Genomic DNA, 12,898 nt, shown 5'->3' with positions numbered 1-12,898 from the left:
ATGCAGAATAAAGCGAAGCATGTGCTACTGTTCGGGTGTGGTTTAAATAGCCTCGAAAGTAGTTCCAGGTAAGAAGTTCCCTAGAGCCACGCCCGAGTAAAAAATAGTCCCTGTAACAAAATAGTCCCATCCAGGCCTCATGTAGGCTTGGACTCTTTTGCAGCATGGTCTGCATCAGGTAAGTAAAGTTTATGAGCCTGGCGCCTATGGCGCCAGGACTGATTTCTATGATGAGCCTGGCGCCTAAGGCGCCAGGACTGAACCCAGACAGCCCGTAGCCGGGGCTGCTGAGGTTTAAACAAATGTCTGGATGCCTGCTCCCATAGCTGAGGGCCTTGGTCCTGATGCCCGGCGGTAGGCATCATGACAGCACTCCCCCCCCAAGGCCCCTCCTAAAGTTGTTCTTCCCCCTGGCCCCGGTTTGTCTGGGAAGTTCCGATGGAATCTTTTCACCAACCGAGGTGCATGAACGTGGTCGTTAGGCTCACATGATCTTTCTTGTGGTCCGTAGCCCTTCCAATCGATCAAATAAAAACGTTTTGATGTAATCATCTTGGAGTCCAGGATATTTTTTACCTCGAATTCAGGTTCTCCATCTATCAAGATGGGGTCAGGTGGTTTGGTTAATCTTGTCCCTGGTTGAACTGGTTTTAGAAGTGAAACATGAAAGACAGGATGAATTTGCATATTAGAGGGTAATTCCAATTTGACGGCCACTGGGTTGATAATGGCCTTAATGGTGTAAGGTCCCAAATATCTAGGATTAATAGTCAGAGTTCCCTTCAGAGGTATATGTTTTGTAGCCAGCCAAACTTGATCCCCAATCTGGTATTGTGGAGTTTCACTTCTATGTTGATCAGCATTTTTCTTGTATTTATCTTTTGCTTGTTTCAAATGTTTTGTGGCTTCCTTAAAGGCTTGTGTAATAGTAGAGTGCAAATTACTAACTGTGGGCATTTCTAAGTGCTGAGGCGAATCGAGTTCTGAGGTTCGAGGGTGATGTCCATATATGGTATAAAAAGGGCTTTGTCCGGTTCCTGAATGTACAGAGTTATTGTATGCGTACTCGGAAATCCATAAAATATCTTTCCAATTGCTTTCGGTCAGGTGTAGCATGCAGCATAGGTACTGTTCAAGGGTCTGGTTGGTCCTTTCCGTTTGACCATCGGTCTGGGGATGGTGACTTGTTGATAGCCTCACATCGATTTGTGCCAGTTCACAACATTTCTTCCAAAAATGCGAGATAAATTGACTACCTCGGTCAGAAACCAATACGGAAGGAAATCCGTGTAATCGAACAATGTTTTCAAGGAACTCCTTGGCCAGAATCGAAGCAGAAGGTAACCCCTTTAAAGGAATAAAGTGGGCCATCTTGGAAAAAAGATCCAAAATAACTAGGATGGTGTTAAATCCATTACATGGAGGTAGATCTGTAATAAAGTCTAAAGACAAGGTGTGCCATGGTGTAGGTGGAATATCCAAAGGTTGTAAAAGGCCAACAGGTTTTTTCTTCTGGCTTTTGTTTCGGGCGCAAATGCCACAAGACATCACAAATGACTTAACATCTTTTCGCCAAGTGGGCCAGCAAAACTGTCTCTTAATTTTCGCTTCAGTTTTTGCGATACTTGGGTGCCCTTCCATCAAGGTGTTATGGTAATTGGAGATGACTAGTTCTTGTATTTCCTTGTGTGGTAGAAATAGTCGTACTTGATAGTAAGGTAGGTCATTGACGACTGAGTAGTCTGGGCCTTTCTTCACCCAGTCCTGCAGGGTTGCTGGATCAAAGAGTTGTTGGATTTTTGAATGAATATCTTCTAGTGTCTGTAGAGTAGTTATGCCAAGAATTCTTTGCTCGGGAATTATTGGCACCGGTTCCGGGTTTGCATATGCTTCTCCCATCCCTATTCGGGATAAGGCATCTGCTTTGCCATTTTTGCAGCCTGGTCGATAAGTGATCACGAAATCGAATTCGGCAAAGAACAATGCCCATCGAAGTTTTTGCGATGATTGGGCTTTGGCTGTTTTTAAATACTGCAGGTTCCGGTGATTATGGTAATAGTATGCCTGGCACCAAGAAGATAGTGCCGCCAAGCCTTAAAGGCGGATTTGATGGCTAATAGCTCTTTACCAATAACCGCATAGTTTAACTCAGGTGCTGAGAACTTTCTGGACCAAAACGCTACTGGTTGAAGTTGACCGGTTTCAGGATCCTTCTGGGACAGGACAGCTCCCATGGCTAAACTGGATGCATCAGTTTCTACTATGTATGGAAGCTCAGGGCATGGATGTTTTAAGACAGGCGCTGATGTGAATTTCACTTTCAGCTCTTGGAAGGCCTTTTCAGCCTTTTCGGTCCACAAGAAGCATTTGTTTTTTCGCAAAAGTGCTGTAATGGGGTGTACAACATGGGAGAAGTCCGGAATTAATCTGCGGTAGAAATTAGCAAATCCGAGCATGCTTTGTACCCCTTTGACTGAACTGGGTGATGGCCACTTGAGAATTGTCTCCACCTTTCGAGAGTCTATTCGGACTCTTTTTGGAGTCAGGATAAATCCAAGAAATTCAACTTCCGTAGCATGAAAAACACATATTTCCAATCTTGCATATAACTTGTGCTGGCGTAGTTTCTAAAGGACTGCACGCACATGCTTAACATGGTCTGATTCTGAGGAGGAGTACACTAGAATATCATCTATGTATACGACGACACAGACGTCAATGAGTTCACGAAGGACATCGTTCATAAAATACTGGAAGGCTGCTGGTGCATTGCACAACCCGAAAGGCATCACCTGATATTCGAATAATCCGTACTTGGTGCGAAAGGCAGTCTTCCATTTGTCGCCTTTCTTGACACGTACCAGATGATATGCCCCTTGGAGATCTAACTTAGTGTAGATACAAGCATCCTTTACTTGGTCTAGTAATTCGGGGATCAGAGGCAATGGGTATCGGTTTTTTACCGTAATCTGATTTAATGCGCAGTAATCTATGCACGTTCTAAGGTCACCTTCCTTTTTTGGCACGAAGAATAAAGCTGAGGATGCAGGAGACTTGGAAGGACGAATAAAGCCATTAGCAAGGTATTGGTCCAAGTATTGCAGTAGGTGACGATTTTCAGGTTCCATGAGGGCGTAGATTCTACTGCATAGGGGTTGTGCACCGGGTAGGAGGTCGATTTGACAATCGTATGATCTGTGAGGAGGTAATGTATTGGCCTGTTCTTTTTGAAAAACATCCTGAAATTCTTGGTATTCCTGAGGTAACTGCACGATTGGGTTAATGACTGTAGCCAGGCCTTTGTTCAAAGTTTTCTCCGGGTAACAGGTGTGTGCACAATCCGGGAAGGTTATTCTCTTCTTTCGCCAATCTATACAAGGATTATGTGTTTCCAACTATGGCATCCCCAGTATTATCTGGAACTGTGGGGCTTTGATTAGATCAAACACAATAGTCTCTTGATGCCCATCTTGACTCAACAGTGTTATCTCTGTAGTGGAATGAGTTACAAGCCCCGAGGCAATCTCAGTTCCATCAACTGTGGTGATGACATCCGAAGTGGTCTTTTTGCAAAGAGGTAGATTCATCCTTGACACCAATTTGTGGTCCATATAGTTTCCTACGGCCCCGCTATCTATGTATGCCCTTACTGCGTGCATACGTGATGGCTGCCTGGGATCAAGTAGGACCATTGGGATGATCAGATGCGAGGTCTGAGTGTCCTTCTTTAAGCTCGGCATGCGGACCTCTATGCTTGTCGGGCGTGGTCGTTTCCCGAATCATGCTCTATGTGGCTTTTATCAGCAACTCCTACCACCTTCTTGGGTGGTTTTGTAGGGCAATCCCGTAGAAAATGTCCTGAGGTTCCACAGTACAGACACAACTGCATAAGTCATCTTCTTTCTCTTTCTTTTTGAGTTAAGGGTCCTTTAACCCCCCCGATCTGCATAGGTTCAGAAGCATCTGTTCCTTTGGAGGCAACATTCGGTCTAACCAATACCCGGTTCTCGAACTTAGCTCGATCAGTCTTTTGGTTCTGAAGTCGGTGGTCTAGCTGGACCACTAAGTCTATAAATTCTGTGCAATCCTGAGGTGGGTTCACAACTTGAGCCAAGACATCTTTGAGTTCTCCCCGAAGTCCACGATGAAACAATGTAATTCGTTTTTCCTCCGGCCACCCGGTTTCCACCACCAACCTATTGAAGGTTGCAATATAGGTTAGCAGATCCTGGTTACCTTGTTGTAAGGAAAAAAGTTTGTTGTCCAGGGCTTGACCCTGTGAGTGTCTGGCGAATAGTTTTTCCATGCTCCTTTGAAAACCCTGAAAATCCCAGAGAAGAGGATCATCCTGGTTGACTAATGGAATGGACCAATCTGCTGCGCTGCCACTAAGATATGACAATACAAAGGCTACTTTGGCTTGGTCATTTGGAAAGGCTCCCGGTCTGCATAAAAAGTGCAAGCGGCATTGGTTCATAAACACGGCGAACCTTTTGGGGTCCCCAGAAAAGCGTTCGGGTGGAGCTAACGGAATATTTCCTGGTAAAACCACTTGCACAGGATTGCTTGATGAAACGGGGGTTGGGTTTCCCCCATATCCAGGTAGGGGCATTTGCCCAGCTTGGTTTTGCAGTAGTTGCCTAGCCAGATCATCCGTGCGCTTCTTTGAGTCAATCAGTTCTCTCCTGAGGGCATTAGTCTCTTGGCGAGCTGCATGTACTTCCGCCCTAAGTTCCCCCAATAATTGGGCCAGTTGGTCGGTTTCTGAGGTTTCCATAACACCCGGGTGGGTATTTGTGGAGAGGCTTCGCATTCTGTTACGCTCACCTGGACCCCAAAGGGGTGTCGATCGGACCCGGACAGCTGCGGTCTCCTTCAACGTGATGTGTAGTGCAGAGATAACTGTCTGGACTGGCCCGCCTAGTCTTGTCTGCTGGACCCGAAGAAGTATTTTCCTGCAAGTGGAGACAGGGATTAACCACCTGTGGGTTTTAGTGATGGCCTTCCAACTGTTCTCGCTCTCCCCCACTAACCACCTCCGATATCCTCTTAGTAACCTCACCTTATGTTCGTAAAAGATGAGCTCTCCATCCTGCGTGTCTTGCAGGGGCGCGTAGATACCAGTTACTTCACTGGTTTGAAGGCGTTGGGAGAGTTCCGGTAAGTATTGACTCTGAAGTCCCTGGCGGGATTGGTAAGTATCAAGTTCAAAGAGTTCAATGTGCCCGATGTTCACTCTTGTCCCCTTCCTTCCTTAAGTTGCAACTGAGTTTGTGAGAAGAAGGTCTCGTAGCTGCTGCTGGCGTTCAGGTAAGAGTCTGTGTTACCCAACGCTGTCCGGTAACAATTGCATGCGTTAACGTGTTGTTTTTCTCCCTCTTTACAGATGCGGCATATGAAAATGTGGAGAGTTTTGGAATAATACCGCCAGTGGTAAATCAGGTAAGTCTATGTTGGTAAGTGGTTGTATTTGTTGATTCCCTTGGCTCACCTTGATTTTTCTTGTGTCCCCTAGGTGCCAGATTACAGCGAAGAAATGATGGAGACAGTGCCGGATCGAAAGATGCTGTGAGAAATGGTGAGTATGGCGCCGTGCTGGAGCTGGCGAAGCAACGCGATCAGGACTGATGTACTTTCCAGGTCCGGAGATGAAATGGTTCCGGAATTAGGTGAGGAATTTGAAATAAGTTTGTTTTCTAACCTTGTCCTTTTCTTCTTCTTTATTATAGGAGCTCCGGATTCGAGGCGGGCGTGGCAGAAGACTGGATGCTCGCTGCAGGCACGCAGGCGTGGCAGACGACTGGATGCTAGCTGCAGGCACGGTGAGCGTCACGCTGCTGGATGCCGAATAACGCGAAGCATGTTCTGCTATTCGGGTGTGGTTTAAATAGCCTCCAAAGTAGTTCCAGGTAAGAAGTTCCCTAGAGCCACGCCCGAGTAAAAAATAGTCCCTGTAACAAAATAGTCCCATCCAGGCCTCATGTAGGCTTGGACTCTTTTGCACCATGGTCTGCATCAGGTAAGTAAAGTCTATGAGCCTGGCGCCAAAGGCGCCAGGACTGATTTCTATGATGAGCCTGGCGCCGAAGGCGCCAGGACTGAACCCAGACAGCCCCTAGTCTAGGCTGCTGAGGTTTAAACAAATGTCTGGATGTCTGCTCCCGGAGCTGAGGGCCTTGGTCCTGATGCCCGGGGGTAGGCATCATGACATAACAATTATCTAAAACAGGGAGTTACAACAGACATCAACGGACATTGCACAGTACAATCTCAGTGTATTTCATAAAAAACAACATTCTTATACTAAATATTTGGCACTACTGACATCATACTACATGGCAAACTAAGAAAACCTACTTGGGGATGTGATAGGCTTAACAGGAACTTCTAGGTATATGTTCCATACTGACCGGGGTTGTGACTGAGTCTCTAAGAACAGGTGGACAATTAAGCCAATACCAAATGCAAGTCATCTTCTGTGTCATACTAATATTCAACACTCTATTGGTTACACAAACTATAGGGCTCTTTAAAATGTGGCCCTCTATAATTGGTTGGCATGCTTGTACCCTTCTGGAATATTGCACTTGCTAGCAGCATGTAATCTGGTTAACCCAGGTGCTTGGAGGGTTGGTCTGGTCATGCCTCCCCACCCAATTAACCCAACATCTATCATCACTCCTGCGGTCTGCCATTTAATTAGGCTTTGAACTTGGCCTTGTAGAAGCTCACTGTGCTGAGAATAAAAGGGAGTGTGGCATGGTCTTATCTTCTGGTTTCGGTGCAGCTCGACCCAGTCTATTTTGATCTGACCATGTGACTGGAAACCACGTTTTTGAGTTTTTGGGTGCATATAATACTATTAAATGATGAACTCTTGACACCTTCAGTGTTTTTCCATTCCACCTCAAACAGAAGTTTGTTTCTTTCTCAAGTTCATGTAGCTTCTTGACAGACAACCAGTATTACAGTGACCCCGACTCTTCATGCTGGGCTAGCCAGCCTATCTCAAATTCTCCTTCGCCATCAGCTATTTTCCAACTGTGCCACACTCAAGCCTTTCTCTTCACAGGATTTTAAGTTTGATAAAGTGCATTGTGGAACAACCAGATCTTATACATTTTTATGTATACACATTGGAGCATTGCCACAATCTATTTACTATATAGCCAGCCTCAGGATTACTTCATCTTCTCGTGTTACAGCATCTGTACAAGTGTAAAATGATTTTGCATTTTCTTCAGTGTTTCTTCACCCGAGCATCTTCATTTTGATCTCAAAATGTCGTTTAACTTCGACACCTCCTCTTCAGATCTTATAGAATGTTTATGTTCCTTCTTCATTTGTGTCTTTTTCTAGGTGCGTCAGTTCTGCTTCACGTGACATCACCGGTCCTTTTTCTCATTCATTTCATAGCTCTTCCGGCACTCTGGCCAGAACACCATTATTTCAGCGTGAATGCATCTAGGGTTTCTCAATGGATACCTTGTCTCAAGAATTCTTTGCAGTATAGGCAGCCTCACTGGTACTGCACGTGTTGCAATTTCCGGTTCCCAACATATAGGCAACATGGGGCAGAGCTTCTGTAGGGGTATTTGGCACCTCCTCTACACTTCCCCCTATGGGCATCGACCACTCTCTCATCAATCTTCACATCAAGATATCCTCTACTGAAGAAGTGCTTCTTTGGAGTCCATATCTTTATTACTCCTTTCAGGCATCCTGCTGATTTCACATGCTCATCAACACTCCCGGTCATAAGACTGCATTGTCCATTAGGATTGCAGTTGATCCATCTTCCCACATGCTTCTTGTGGTTCTTTGGATACAGGAGCTTTGTTCCCTCAGGTGCATGAATACTGGCCTTAACATAGTCTCTAATTTCTTCATCTGTCAGCTCTTTAGGTTTGAATCCTGATTCAACATCAATCAAAATCTTCATTCCTACTGCTTTGTTCGCAGTCTTCTTGCATTGTGTGATTATTATCCTGATCCCACAGAACCCAAACATGATCATCACCAACAGGGCTACCAGGAACTTGAAACTGTTCACCATCCATTGCGGAACCCATGAGAAGATTGACGCAAACTAGCTGTCATCAGCAATATCTTCCACTTTGTCTTAAATCTTGACATGTATGTTTGTCAGCATCGTTATGGCCATGGTTCTCTGATTTTGGCACAAAAACCTACATCCACATCTGGAATCATATCCAAGACATATCTGTTCTGAAGAGTCATCAGGCGTATGCCTACCCCCGGGCATCAGGACCAAGGCCCTCAGCTCCTCTTTGATAGCATTGAACCCCTTTATGGAGGTTTTAATTGTCTGCAGAAGCTCCCATCTGGTTATCTGTAACCACTTGGCATTTGCCATTGTCTGGATCCCAGGCATAAAGATAACAGTAAAAACTGAAGCAGTCTTGCTGCACAATCAGTGTTCATATGGAATAGCATCGAAGGCCTCTATCGATTTGGCTGAGTTATAATGTTTGTTCTTCATTTGATCAAGGAGTTCAGCAGATCTCTTCGCACTCAGGTGAGCATCTGCTTACGGAAACTCGCCAACGTTCAGGTCACTCTTTGCGATCACCAATGCTGGAACATGAACAATCATGATAGAACACAGTCCATCCCAATCTCTGGGCATCTTCATGCATGCTCTGTATCTACAGGCCCAGTAGTGATCCATTTCACCACTTTCCCATCTTTCATTACTGGAACATCGAAAATTCTACCGCACTGTTGATTCTCTCCAACTTTTCTCATGCCATTTTTTCTGAAGCATAGCTCTGCACTAGCCAAAGGAACTATCTGAAATGGGTCTCCTTTGTCTTTGACCCACGTCAGAAGCTTTTCCAGCCGTGGCCAGAGTGGTTTGCATCCTTTTTCCACTCGTTCGATAACTGGCCCTACGATGACCAGTTACTGCCACAGCTCTCCATACAACTATTCCTTCTTCCCAGCCATCTGGAGAAAGTACTGTTCCCCAGATTCACATCTGGCCTCTTTCCTTATAGCTTAAAACTTCTTCATCAGTTTTTCCTTGGCAGTTGAGCTTCCTGTTTATTTCCCATCTAATTCCAGCAGCCTTCATGTCAGGCTGTTCATATCTTATCACATGATCTCTGGTGTGTGCTATTTTTCTTGTCTTCAAATCTTGGACAAAATCATCTTCTTCTGGGGCTGACCATTCTGTAACCCATACCAAGTATGCCATTTGACCCTGGAACGGACCTCTTGTATGACAGAGTGCAAGGTGAGTATGGAAATGAGCTGTTTGGACTTCTATTTCAATAGCTATGAATATTTTAGACTTTCTCATAGCATAAGACAGGAGAGCATATACATAGCAATCCTCCTTAGAAGGCTTTTTCCCACTTCCTTCACGTGCTGGTACAACATGTTATTCCCCAAATGTGCTGTACTGTCTAAATAATCATTTAATTCATAATCATCCTCCCTTTCACTTCTCTTAGGTCTCTTTCTTTGCTTTGCTAAAAGAGCTTGTATCTGATACTCATTAGGAATATCCAAAACAGTCAGTCCTACAATAGGACCCCTAGGAACATTTGTCAGAGGGGTCGGTGCTTTCACATGGGCTACTGGTGTAGGGACAATCACATACAGCCTTGGCCTTCTTATAGAGTTTAGTTCTACTAAGGTAACTGGAGTGGGAAGGATTAATGGAACTCCTTCCCCTTGGAGAACATTAAAGTAAACAGCATGGATACATAGAAACAGAAAAACGATAATAGATGCTGAACAGGCATCTATTATGCACCAATACATTAGGCTCCACCATCGGTGTATCGATGAACTTGAAGTAAATAATAAAAGATCATGACAAGTAGTTAGTGGGCATCATTATTAGACAGGACCATTTGTGCGTCCAAAGAGAAACTCTAAGAGAAACGAGTCGGGTAACTCTTCCTTTTCCAGTCACTGCAAAGGAAGTGTAGATCAGGCATTTTCCATTTACTTCAGCACTTCCTAAGGTCCAATGTCGACAAACTCCTGTGGCTCAAGAACAATCACTTTCTTACCTCCTACTATAATATTTATAACAAGTGTTTCAGGGGAGCCACAGTCCAAATATACACTATTGTCTATTTACTGGAGAGTCTTTGCATCCTTCTTCCTCGTCATCAATCGAGTCTGCGCATGCTGAACTTATTCTTCTTGACTTGCTTCCGAATGGGTTGCGGGTATATCGGCATCTCCAGCGTAGACTTTCACATCTCCTAAATGAATCCAAGCTAGTCTACCTTGGGCTTTAACTGCTGAGGGAGTAATGTCTTCCACAACAAAAGGGCCACTAAATCTGGGTTTGTGCCACTTCTTTGTGAAGTTCCGTGCACGCTCCAAGTCAGGAATCTCAGACTGGTATCCAGATTGCCTCACGCCCCTCATCCCGCGAGCATCCAGCACACTTACAACACTACCACTATACAGAATACACCACCATCCCCTTGCACTATCCTTGCTAAAGAACTCAAGGGCGCCCTCATCAATGCTAGATCTATCTCGGCCCACGCGCTGGACATCTCCGACCTTATCACCACTCAAAACCTTGACTTCTTAGCCATTACGGAAACCTGGCTACATGCTGCCTCTGGCCCACTCCTTGCCCTCGCCATCCCCATCGGTTACTCCATCACTAGAGCAGACCGCCAAACTACATCTAAAGGAGGTGGAGTCGCATTTATACACAGAAATAACATTACACTCAGAACCATCCCTAACATTGAGCTCACTTCCGCAGAATCCCTCTCTGTGAAACTCACCCTATCTCCAACTAACACTGCCACCATCCACCTTATCTATAGACCTCCTGGACCACTTGGCTCTTTCATAGATGAGATCACGGCCATTCTGACCGTCAATACCAAACCCAACTCGAAGGTACTGCTACTAGGCGACCTTAACCTGGGCCTTCTCGACTCCAAGGATCAGCTGGCCTCGGAAGTAGCTACCACATTAGCTAACCTAGGCTTCCAACAACGCATTGACGAACCTACCCATATTGATTGGATCACTGACCTTAACTGTAACACATCGGTAAGCTCCAACCACGCTTGCGCCTGGTCAGACCATCACATTATAATCTTCCACCTACCAGCGACCAACCCCCTCACTGCTCCTACCATAGCTCCAGCCATCCCCACTAGGAACAAAAAAGACATCACTAAGGATAAACGCCTCCCTCTCATCCTTCCCATCCTGAACAAATGCGTGTCCCAACACAACGACCCTACAGTTCTAGTAGACATATTCAATCAAACACTGCTTAAAGCATTGACAATATAGCTCCACTTAAACTACGGAAAGCCAAGCAACAGGCCCACCTGAACTCTTGCTTCACACTGCAGCTAAGAATTCTACGTAAAGAAAAACGTAAGGCTGAATCACTCTGGAAGAGTCACCCTTGTGACCCTAACGAAGATCGCCTCATCATTACTACCCATAACTACAAAGAAGCGATTCTACAAGCCAAAAAGGAGACCTATAACCAACGCATCATTCAAGCGGAATCCAACACTAAGGAATTATTTAAAATCCTTAAAGAACTGGAATCACCATCCCCTGCGCCTGACACCTGCACCAAAGACAGTAAATGGTGCAATAACATCCAAAACGCCCTCCTTACCAAAATTACCACTTTGCAATCTAAAATCAACGCCAAACAAAATACCCTACTCACTAACCCCCCCACCAAACCTCCCCAGACTCTGACGGCCTCATTTACCCACACCCCTTTTAGTTTCACCCCACTCACCACCCTTGAGGTCGAAAACATCATTCGCAATCTTAAACCCTCTAATTGCCAAGGTGACTCATGCCAGCTCCCATCATCAAGGAAGCAGCACATGACCTTGCACCCTTTATAACTGCCTTCATTAACTCCTCATTCCCATCAGGCACGGTTCCTAACAACTTAAAGGACGCGTGGGTTATCCCCCTCCTAAAAAAACCGACACTAGACCCTGAAATACCAACCAACTATAGACCCATTAATACTGTACCGTTCCTTCTTAAAATACTCGATAGAGCAGCTTACTTGCAGATTCAGAACTACTTAGAAACCAATAACCTCCTCGGCTCAAGACAATCTGGCTTCAGACCTAAGCACGGGACTGAAACAGCTTTACTTGATCTCAAAACTCAAATTGATGACCTTAAAGACAACAGTAAATTGGCCCTTCTACTACTACTGGATCTATCAGCTGCCTTTGATTTGGTCAATCACCAAATACTATGCAAGCATCTGAAGTCAGCGGCCCACTTCTCTGACAATGCATCCAATTGGATCAGGTCATTCCTTGACAATAGGCACATGAGAGTTTTCTCTCCTACCGCATCGGCCGATCCCACACCTGTCCCGTGGGGAGTCCCGCAGGGCTCCTGTGTCTCCCCAACTCTCTACAATGTCTTCACCAAACCTTTATTTGATGGGCTTGACTATTTGGGTGTCACATACACTAACTAAGCTGATGACACCCAGATACTCATACCCATCACTGGTGACTACATTGCAGATTCCAAAGCCCTTAATGACATTTACCTTGTCATACAGGCTTGGATGGCCCAGCATGAACTGTGCCTCAACAATGACAAGACTGAGCTTCTCATCTTAGGCTCACAACAGAGACTTAACAAACTAAGTCACCTGTTCGGTTCCTTCTACATTGATTGCAATCTGATTAAAGTATCCAAAGACACCAAAACTCTGGGTATATACTTGGACGCCTCCCTGACACTCACTAGACAAACCAATGCAGTGGCCTCCGCGTCTGCTTACACCTGGAAATTGATCTCAGCCTGCCGCCCTTTCCTCACGGCCCAGAACTGCATCACCTTGGCCAGGACCTTGGTCATGTCCAAACTGGACTACTGC

This window comes from Ambystoma mexicanum, chromosome 7q (genome assembly GCF_040938575.1).
Source record: "Ambystoma mexicanum isolate Mex_15411 chromosome 7q, UKY_AmexF1_1, whole genome shotgun sequence".
NCBI lineage: Eukaryota > Metazoa > Chordata > Amphibia > Caudata > Ambystomatidae > Ambystoma > Ambystoma mexicanum.
Note: the sequence above shows the minus strand (reverse complement) of the source record.